Source organism: Diabrotica undecimpunctata, chromosome 3, assembly GCF_040954645.1.
Source record: "Diabrotica undecimpunctata isolate CICGRU chromosome 3, icDiaUnde3, whole genome shotgun sequence".
NCBI lineage: Eukaryota > Metazoa > Arthropoda > Insecta > Coleoptera > Chrysomelidae > Diabrotica > Diabrotica undecimpunctata.
The window spans coordinates 20,243,825-20,255,964 of record NC_092805.1 but is presented as its reverse complement, the minus strand read 5'-3'; positions in this window follow the sequence as shown (position 1 = coordinate 20,255,964).

The window sequence follows — 12,140 nt, the reverse complement described above, 5'->3', positions numbered from 1 at the left end:
ATTGAAATAAAGCAATGGTGCCCAGTAAAAGTTTCCAACCCTTTGTCAAGCGGCATAATTTTTACAATGTTAACAATCGGCATAAGTACAATAATTGTACCTGTATATATTTTCTTAAAAAATTCCTTAATCTAAAGGGAAATATTTGTTAGTTTTAAGATAATATTATTTATTAGTAGTATAACTGGTTAAACATTGTTGAATATTGCAATAAATAAATAATACTATTCGATTCGGTAATTTGATCTTATGGAATTTTCAAACAAAGATTGGAAGCCGCCTTTACGTGACTCGGCTTATTTATCGTAAATTATTGAAAATACTACAACAACAAAACTTGGAAATAGTGGTCGTAAACAAATTCTTGGAAGGGTAGATTTCAATTGGAAACATAGATTTCATCCATATTTAGTTGTTTGGTCAGTTTGGTGTTTATCAATACGTGTATACCTAAAAATTATCATGAGTAATAGTGATCCTACAATAGATTTATATGAGGAGTCAGGGGAAAAATAATCATAGTCCACTTTTGGTCGAAATTGAGATGACGAAGTTTTCTAGTGATGAATACCTATTACTTTCGGATGTTACGGAGTAAAAGGAAAAACACGTAGTCTTTATATTCATAAGAACCATCATAGTCCGCGCGCTGCGGGGGAATATCCGTCAGGGTTCGAAGGCGCCCCCTCTCTGTCTAAACAGATTGGGTCGGTTGCAGCATTTCTGTTATTCTCTTTCTTAGTTTAGCGACTTCGTTGGTGTGTTCTAGTTTGCCAGTTGATTCTATTTGAACAATAGTATAGTAGTAAGTACATACTGATTAAAATGAAAAGTAATGGTAGTGATTGTAATGATGCAGATGTGGGGACTGCTGCTGCTTAAATTCTAGAGAATTTAACATGCCATAAGATCAAAAAGTGTTTATTGCATCTGATGACAAAAGCAATGTCCCACAAGGAGATGTCCGACATGGAAGAAGAATTCATTATATTACAGGTAGACGAGTACGACTCAAAATAGCACATAGAGAATCAATCTCAGTTTTCAGACAACATTTTGATATTCAAGAATGAAACTAATTTGTTTATGATGCGTTAAAACTTATTCCGTACAAGGTGACCTTTATATTGGAAAAACAGCAGATGGTTCCCGACAAGTTAACGTTGGCAAACGAAGAGTTTTAGATCTGGTCACGTATAATAAAGGTTATGAGCGGAATTTTACCACAGATACCTATTTTACCAGTTATGAACCCGCTTAAGTCTTAAATTCATGGAACATGGCATTAGTGAGCACAGGAAAAATAAGAGATTTCTACTCACCAATAGGCAAGCAAACAAGGAAAAAACTGTTTTTCCACGAATTTTGCATACAATCATGATGCTACTGTATGATCTTACGTGCCAAATAAAAACTAGCAGTAGTGTTGCATATCTTTTGTCCATGCATATGACTGAACAAGTAGAATACAGTGAAGTAGAAAAGCCTGAAATAATTAAGTATTACAATAAAACCAAAGGGGGATTGATACCATGGATAAAATGCTGGGTGAGTATACGGTCAAGCGTCGAAGATAGCTTTGGCTCTTGGCCTTTTTTTATAATATGATTGACGTCACTGGCTTAGCATCCTACATTAAATATCGAGAGCACAATCCACTACAAAAAACAAAGGACCAACGCAGGAAATTCTTAAACGATCTTGCTAAAGATCTTTTTATTACCAACTAATTAACTACTAAAAAATATATTTAATTTGTATTTTGAAAACGATTTCCGAAGTAGAGATCGAAATTTAACAATAAACGTATTTTTAAATGAAAATTATGGTCAATTCCCATTAAATTAAAATTAAAATTAAAGTATATTAAAATAAAATGCACAAGAAAATAGCTTCAGAACCATTCTATACAGTTACTGTAAAATAAAATAAATTGCTTCATAGTTTCATGCTAGAGTAATTGAACCAAATATAGAAATTCATAAACAAAATCCATTGGTAGCTGGGCTGGATCCATGTCTGACTCTTTAAGTGTATTCAATCCGTGTTATAGTTTAAATCTTTCTGCGAATTGTTTCTGAATACAAACCAAAATATTAAGATAGTCGCATTGTACATAAGATTTTGGGCAATACAATTACCCAACTAGGTGGTTTAATAAATTTTTATAAAATTACGTCCTGTGATTGGTATTTGTATCACGCATTAGTTGGTTAAAATTAGGATAACTTAACTAGGAGTGTTCTGACAAACTATGTTTAATTGATAATAACCTTGACATAGATACAGTTTGTATTGAGGCTATGTAGATCTAAATCTGTGGGATTTTGTTTTTTCGATCGTTTGCTTGCACTCTAATTTGCTATTTTCATTCCATAATCCTATTTTCTCCAACTGCATTCCCATTCTCCAATATTCTGTCGCCAATATGTTGCATTATTGCTTTACACCACATTATTTTTGCTCCATCTTTTTAGTTTTTTATTTCATATACCTATTATTGGTTCTTTAAATGGACGACACACTTGTTCATGTGTGTATTTTCCCCATCCGTATTGTGCTTTTATTTTATTATATGCTCTAAACTAGTTTATTTTTTTCATATCTATAGTTTGTTTGTTTTATGCATTAGATGAAACAGCATCACATAAACTGAGGGAAACAGAAATGCGCATTAACCACCTTTCTAACGATCTGGATGGGAGACATCTCAAAAAACAATCATAACGGAATCTGCAGAAGAAACTATCAAGGAAATCAAGAGAGAAGAAAATGTGGAATGGTATGATGATGAATGTAGAATAGCGGTAAAGAAAAAAGGGAAACTAGCTGAACCAACTGCAAAGAAACAGCAAACAGAAGTAGCAGCAAAGTTTGGTAAATATAAGAAATTCTAGAGCACAACAACAAACATGAAAGCAGAAAAATCTACAAAAGAATAAAATAAAGCACATAGTTATTTAGGTCAAGACTAAAGTTATGTAAAAACAAGAACGGAGAACTACTAACAGATTAACAAAAAAGAGAATACTTCGAGTAAAACCTAAACACGAAGAATCGGAAAAAAATAAAACAAGACGACGTATTATTACACTAATGACAAAACACACTGAGACATACATGTTCTAAAGAAAATAAAAGATAATAAAGCGCCAGGGATGGATGGAATTTTATTAGATATAATAAAAACGGAGGATATGAACTGTAAGGAAGAATTCATCATCTAATCACATTAATATGTACAAAGGAGTAAATGCCAGAGGAATAGGCAGACATAGTAATACACAGTCAATATATAAGAGAGGAGATAAGGCTGAATGCCAGAATTATAGGCCAGTTATATTGTATAATGTAGTATACAAAATTCTTTTTGGTATTATTTATAATATCTTATTGGAAAATTCAGAGAATATAATTAAAAAGCTTATGCCTATAATAAGTTAGAACTATATAATATGTATATAGACAAGCTTTTGATAGTTTCAAAAGAAACAAATCTTTTAAAGATATTTGAAATCTGGAAATACCTGACAAATATATCAACCTCATACAAATGACGTTGTAGGGGGAAAACCGCAGTGAGTAGATGGAGAACTGAATCCCCTATTTGATATTAAGAGGAGTGAGACAGGGAGACGTAGTATCAATCATGCTGTTCAATCTAGTTCTTGAGACGATCATCAGAAAAACCAATGTAACCGGCCAGATAAATACCAAATCCGTACAAACCACTGCATACGCAGATAAATGAAGAAGTAAAACCAAGAACCTGACAGTCAAAAAGATACCTGACAATGAAAATAATATTCCAATAGACAACTATATCATCAAACGTGTGAATTACATATTTGGGTACAGAAATCAATCAAAAGAATTCCGGCAGTAGCGAAATTAATGCAGGCCTTACCAGTGGGAATCAGACAAACTAGGCTAATAAAAGATTAAAGACATCGAAATGGTAATGGATAATGCTCCTTATCATAATAGGAAATTGAAAAAGTTCTTAACACTGCTTCCAATAAAGAAGAAATATATATACATATATAAGTATATATTTGTTGAAGAAAATTATTTAAAAACATAACTGTTGAAAGTTGTCAATAGTTATAAGGCAAATTACAATCGATATATAATTGAATATATTACACAACCCAATTTGAAAATTCTCCACCTTCCGCCCTATCACCAACACGCCCGTAGAGTTGGTATAGAGCGAAGTGAAAAGATATCTTGCCGCACATAACAGAACTTTTAAAGAAGAAGAAGTTAGGAATTTAATTACGGAAGCATACTCGCAACTTATCCAAGAAAAATGGAAAAATTATATAAAATACTTAATAGGAGGAGAAACGGACATGTGGATACACGACAACATAATGGATGATGATATTCAATCAATTATTATAAACATTGGTAGGACGGACAGTGACAGTGATTTTATTTGTAGTGAAACGGACAAAGCTGATGAACAGTAACTTAAGTTATTAAGTTTAATTCCGTACAAATTTTTATATTAGCTACGTATAAATAAAAAAAACCATTTATAGTGTTTTGGGCTATTTTATTATTAGTCAATTTTCAAAATAATAATTCAACCTCGCTAGGGGTTTGATAAAAATGTTTTTGTATGGTTAATTTTTACATCTTAAATTATTGTTTTTAAAATGGCCTAACATAAAATAGTCTGAATCTTCAACACTATAAATGTTTTTTTTAACATATTTTTTTGTAGAAAGAGGTTAGAGCGGCTTTTAGAAAAATGTCCAAGGTATTATGTAATAGAGACCTAAAATTGGCATTGAGGATCCGCCTACTCCGCTGCTACGTGTTCTCGGTCTTACTTTATGGTGTCGAGTCCTGGACTGTGAATAAAATCGATCTAAATCGCCTTGAGGCTTTCGAAATGTGGTGCTATAGAAGAATTTTAAAAGTTTCCTGGGTGGAGAAGATATGAAACTCCACAATACTAGAACGTCTGAGCAAGACTACTGAGATCATAAAAAGCATCAAGCAGGGAAAGGTTGAGTATTTCGGACATGTAATGAGAGGTCACACATATAGGTTGCTACAATATCATGCAAGGAAAAATAGAAGCAAACGCAGTCCAGGACGAAGAAGAACCTCGTGGTTGCAGAACTTGCGAGATTGGTATGGTGTTGATACAAGCATGCTATTTAGGGTGGCAGTAAATAAAATTAAGATAGCTAGGATGGTAACCAACGTTCTGAAAGGACATGGTACATACAGAAAAAGAAGTTCACGAGTGAATGGAAAGAAACAATAATTATTATTCAGTGCCGTCAGAAAATTATTAATTGTTTGATAACCGCTGAGAAAAAAAAAGCAAACGAAAATATTAGGTAGGTACTTGCTGAGGATTATCGCTGTTAACTGCTGTATTAGGTATATACTTGTAGAGGATTGTCACTGTTAACTGCTGTTGAATACAAAAAGATGATTTATTTATGATAATTCACAGAATGGGTGAAACTCGCTTGCAATTTACAACCACCCTGATTCTAACGTTTGAAAAGCAGTAAAGTTACGCAATAATTTATATGAAAAGTTAAAGGATACACAAGAAAAGATCTAAGAAGGCATCAGGACTACATGTATTTGGCCAGACATACATGCTATAAATGACAAGATAGTTGATTATCAATATAAATGAAAACAAGCTATTTACAAGATAAAAAAAGGAAAGATTACTTAAAAAAATTTTCAAGTACAATTCAAAACCAAGAAGATATAGAACGACTACGAAATGGATGGCCATTACGTCGATAGTGCAGTTAAAAAAATAAACAATATTTGAATATGAAAGTGACAAAGACTTTCCTGCAACAGTAGAAAAACTATTATAAATCCCCGAAAAAGATAATAAAGAACTGTAGTACCAAAGATATAAATAGGAATAACGGAGTATAATCGCTGAACACATACAAGAAATATACATAGAATATTGTTAATAGAAAGCCGATAAAAGAAAAACATTTAAAATATTAAAATTAACATAAAACAATTCAATAACATTAACAAGTCCGTATATTAGTGTCACCACCGTAAATCACCAACCTGTCACTAACACCGACTACAATCGTTCAATGTTGCTTAGAATTATAACTTAAAAGAATCCCCTTTATCACCGGCAGCTACGATGTTAAATGGGTCTCTCAGCGTTTTTTAACCGGTTTAAAAATACGTTAATTCTTTTCTTGTAAATCAATTATTAGGATTCCTATAGAACCGTTTAGTCTTTGATGACCAGTTGTATCTCAATACTTAATAAAGACTAAATATAGTGGATGAAGGATACTTATTATGAATTGTATTATCTTTCTTTATATTATTATTGTTATTTTGAACAACTTACCTAGAGTAATAGACGTATTAGTGTCTAGAAAGTATTTTTCTGGTGCTAGTGCCCTTTAGGGAGAAGCTATCTGTGGTAGATATAATGATAATAATAAAAGAACTAGATTGCGAGATACAAGACGATAATTGAGCTAGCTGAAAGGGAGGTGATAGTAGTAAAAAATAAAGGAAAGGAATGCGGTATAGTTTGATAATGAATGCAAGGAAAGCATAGATAGAACAATGGTTTTGAAATAAGCAACTCATGTAAATACAGAGAGGAATACTTATTGGGTAGAAAAATGAGACAATTACCAGATGGACTTAGTATTATTGTGAGGACCTAATAAGCATGCAGTAGCTAGCTGCAAACAGAATATACATCAGCAACATTTCTAATCAAAACATCCCAGGCACTCAATTGTTTCACTACGTAGACAATACTGCCCTCCTCACAACAGCGAACGGTTAATTTGCTGAGAGAACTTTTAGAAGAGTACAAACCCATTTAGACTGCGTCGAAGAATGGTGCAATAAGTGGAGAGTTACACTTAACACTGCAAAAATGCAAACCATTGTGTTCTGCAGCCCCAAAACATCTATAAGAGTCGTCACCCGCGACGGCGATCAATTCCCTCTAAATTTGATGGGACAAAGCCTCGATATTAGCTCGACAGCTTCGTATTTGGGCGATCTTTTTACAAAGACACTCAACTAGGAACCTGATCTAAAGGCAACTTTAGATTGGGTCAGAAATCGAGTCCGCCTCCTCGTACCACTTACAGGGGAAATTGGAAAAACACATACAAAAACTCTCGTACAACTTTATCAAGAAGTCTCAAAGAGAGTCTTTCCATGCTTTTGAATTTAACGCATATTGCTGAAGACCGCCGAGGCCTCCAAAGGAAATACTGTAGTTTATGATCTACAGCAAAGAAACGAATGACAACTACCAAATGTTACAAGTGTGGGGATGCCTTGTGTGGAGAGCATCAAATAAACTGTGTATGGAATGATGAGAGGGCAAAAATACGCATTATTACAACTTATTATGCAAGGCAAAATGCGAGGAAAGCGAAATGTGGGAAGACGAAGAATATCCTGGCTTAAAAACTTAAGGGAATGGTTTGAATGCAGTAGTGCAGAACTTTTTAGAGCGGCAGTCAACAGAGTCTGCATAGCCATGATAATTTCCAACCTTCGATAGAATATGGAACCTAAAGAAGAAGATTGTGTACATCAATACAATGTTTTCGTTTCTATATCTGTAATGTTTTTTATATGCACATGTTTATCGTGTACATATTATTACAACATTCTGTTCTGTGTCAAAAGTATCTATTTTATGTTTGGATTATTAATATTTCAACATCCATTTCAACATTTATAGCAACCAATCGACTCTAGATATAGTTGAATATCAGCAGAGGAAGGTTCAAAATCATGTTTCGAAGATATCCCAGAAATCTCCTTGGACGAAATTTACAGGGCTCTAAAAAATATGAAGAATAACAAAGCTCCGGGAGAGGACGGTGTCGTCACGGAAGCGATAAAGATAGGAGGCTCAGTACTGATAGCCAAAATTCAAAAGCTCTTTAATCTATGCCTATTGAATCAAAATATCCCAACAAAGTGGAATAATTCAATAACTGTACTCTTACACAAGAAGGGAGATATAGCAGACCTGGAAAGATACAGACCAATCAGTCTCCTTAACCATCTTTATAAATTATACTCTCGAATAATAACGAACAGATTAGAGACAAAGCTGGATTTTTACCAACCTCGGGAACAAGCCGGTTTCCGCCCTAATTACGGCACAAACGATCACCTGCAGTGCCTAAAAACCCTGATAGAAAAAACGAATATAACCGTCCCTTGGCATTGATATTGGTAGACTTTAAAAAGGCGTTTGATACAGTGGAACTACCGTCCATCTTAAGAGCACTACAAGATTGCAGGGTCGACCACAGATATTGTAATATAGTTAAAAATATATATGAAAATACCACAACAACCATAAGTCTATATTCAGCAACTAATAAAATAAAGATAAAAAGGGGAGTCAGGCAAGGTGATACCATGTCACCAAAGCTGTTCATTACCGTTCTTGAGTATGCATTTAAAAGACTAACATGGCAACAGAAAGGAATATCCATCGATGGAGAAAGATTAAACCATCTACGTTTTGCGGACGATATCGTGCTTCTGTCAGATAATCTGGGAGAGATCAAAGACATGCTCCAAGAACTGAATGACATACTACAAGAAACTGGGCTGGAGATAAATTTCGAGAAATCCAAAATGATGACCAATATGGTTCCCAGCAAAGAGATACAGATCAATAACAACAAGGTAGAATTAATCGATAAATACACATACTTGGGTTATGAAATAAGAATAACCAGAGACAACCAAACCTGCGAGCTAAATAGACGAATCACGTTGGGATGGGCGGCATATGGAAGGATGAGAAACATTTTTAAAACAAATACCTCAATTCACCTGAAAAGGAAGGCATTTAACCAATGCATCTTACCAGTCTTGACCTACGGAGCAGAGACCCTAACTTTAACGAAAGCTACTGCCGAAAAACTGAGGGTAACACAAAGGCGAATGGAGAGATCAATGCTGGGCCTGACCTTGAAAGATCGCATGAGAAATGAGGAGATACGCCGACGAACTGGCGTAGACGATATTATACTGCGAATCAATAAACAAAAGTGGAGGTGGGCTGGACATGTTGCTAGAATGGTAGACGGAAGATGAACGAAGAGATTATTGGAGTGGAGACCAAGAGCCGACACGCGAAGTCGAGGCAGACCACCCACCCGATGGACCGACGACCTAAGGAGAATAGAAACAAACTGGATTGCAGCAGCTAGAGATAGAGAGAACTGGAGACGTTTGGAGGAGGCCTATATCCAACAATGGATGTGAAAATGGGGCTGGATGATGATGATTATTATTAATATTTCAATATGTTTTATTTGTATCGTTCCGAAATAAACTTCTCTTGAACTTAAACAATTTTGTTTTAATTAGATATGAAATAAAAAGAAAATACTAGACCTAAATCAGTGAGTACATAAAATTTACATATGTTAAAGAAACGTTAGTATTCTAGGGTTAAAGAAAAGTTAATGTTTCGCTAGGGTTTTCAAAAAATTTTCTGCTAATGACTGTTTCGTTTCCGTTCGGCCACCCTTTTTTAATAGAATACCGCCTTATTTTGCCGAATTTTTAATTTAATTTTAGAAGACAAATTATTGAATAATTGCTTATGATTAACTTAAATTTTCAACTTTTTTTAGTAAACTAAACTTTTTTCCGTTAATTTCAACAGGTTTTATTGTAATACTCAACGAAGAACAGGTTGTTATACTTATTTATTGGATGGGATGGAATTTTAGAATAATTTCGGATCTAAACGATCGTTTGGTCATTTACAAACACGATTAAAATTGGTAATATATTAATTTTATATCCTTTAACGCGTACTTAATATACATGTATCGCAAAATTTATTCGGTTATAAACCGAATAAATTTTGAACATCTGTAAACAATTAATGAATATTAGTGCAATAAATAATAATGTATTAAATGTAAACGAAATACCAGAAATCGATCTTAAACAGTTAGGTATACACTCATAAAAGTGTCTTCAAACAAAAGTTGACGCGAATTTTTAACAAATAATCAAAAACTTTTCATAAACAAACAGATCAGAAACATATATGTAATAGAAGCAGTAAAAAATAAAATGGCGTAGGAGTAGAGACGTGGCAAGGAGAAAGTAGATCGAAACAAACACAAAAAAATTAAGCCTTGTCGTATAAAAGATTATTAGGTATATAGTATTCGAACTATAATAACAAAACGATGAAAACCGCAAACTACCTGACATAAATCTGTCTTTGTATTTAAATTGGCAATCACTTGCATACTATTGCCACTTAATTGTCGTTTTTTTCAATTACCCGAATTGATTTAAATCTGTGACAATAAAGCACGACAAGCAACCTGTAGAAGGTTCAATTCTCAAATTTACCTAATACTGCGACCGCGCTTGATTAGTGATATTACTGAGATAAATCCCGTAACATAAACGGCCGCAACTGATGTAATAGGCGAGGGTGTCGTAACTCACGCTCACAAGTTATCGCTCACGTTTACGCCCTTTAACGTTCACACTCCAGAAGGTTACTTACGGTTAGTCATGACAAGTCACCAGTCCAGAATTTCTCGTTAAAACGTAGCCAACAATGTTTTGTCGTTTTTTGACAATATTTTTGTCTCTGATATGTATATCAACACTGACCTTTTAAGAGGTTGACGTAACTAATTACTAATGTCATTTGACGTAAATTTTACCCTTCCCACGGTGCTTTACATTTGCTATATTCTCTTATTTTTATATTTTGGGAGTATTCATAATACTTCAGTGTAAATTTACTGAAAATGAGGGTTGCTCTCTGCACATTTTTAGTACCGATGTCCAAAGGGTAGCAGGAATATCTGCCGTGGAACAAAACTGACACTTGGCCGTAGGTATGAAATGCACACCAATGAAAATGGTAATAAATAATTTATATTTAGGGTCGCTGCCTGAGGATCGCCAGGGTACGACTGAAGCCTGTGCTGGACGTGACAGCATGCGGGTCGTCGGTAGCAGGTTGTTAAGGAGGCAGGATTCTGTCATATAATCAGTCACAATTCAACAATAACGACAAGTGAGGTAAACACCAATAAGACCTCCACTCGCTTAAGGTGCTGTGCTGGAATATCAGCCGGCCACTCAAGCGGGACGACCGATGCAGCGTATCAAATGGACTGTGTTTATGAATGAAAATAAAATAATATTTTGGGCTTTTATTATAAGGTAAAACATCTGTATGCCTAATTTTGTAAAGAGTACTCAGAAATCTAAGTATCCGAACAACAAGTAGCAGATCAATACCGGGTAATTATAAGAAACAATATATCAGAGATAAATGCGATACCATTCAAAGTGAAGTCGAATGGGATATATACAACCAAGATTAAGTTGTAGATCAAGTCTTCAATGAAATACATGAACAGATTCCTGAGGTTATCATACAAGAAACTCAACCTCATATTATACAGTAAGATAACAATGAGTTGCACGATAAGCTAATAATAAGTGATGCTTCCACCAGAGCAGACCACCTCTACCAAGAATAAACTCTTATAAGAAACTATGTGCCATCCAATTATGTCGTAGAAGCCCGTACACTGGAATATTTTCATTTGCTAATTTATTGTGCAGCAACAGCAATTGCTAAGGTTATGGGCATTAGGATCAGAATACAACGGGGTACTAATAATGGAAGAACAAGAGAAGGGATAACAGAATTGTGCCTTGAGAAAAATGACTACTAAGGAAGATTCAATTATTCTGTAGAGATATTGGGATATTGGACAAATTACGAAAAACATTCGAGGAGTGGGAAATAGAAAAGTAATCAGAAGATTTAAAGAAATAATGCTAAATACTTTAGGACACTCACACTATGACCCAGAAAACAATACGCGGAAATGCGACAATACACTTTTTGTGCATTTAGAGAAGGCATTCTATAAAAAACTCAATTCCACTGTAGAAAATAAAAATGAATCGTACCAAGATAAGGAGAAATTCATGAGTTTTGGGGAAATCAACTTTCAACGCCAGCTACTCTTAACACCAATATTCCTTTCAAACCCTTACACTGAAGAAGCCTCGAACATTATTAAATAGCATCATTCCTTACGCAGGAAGCG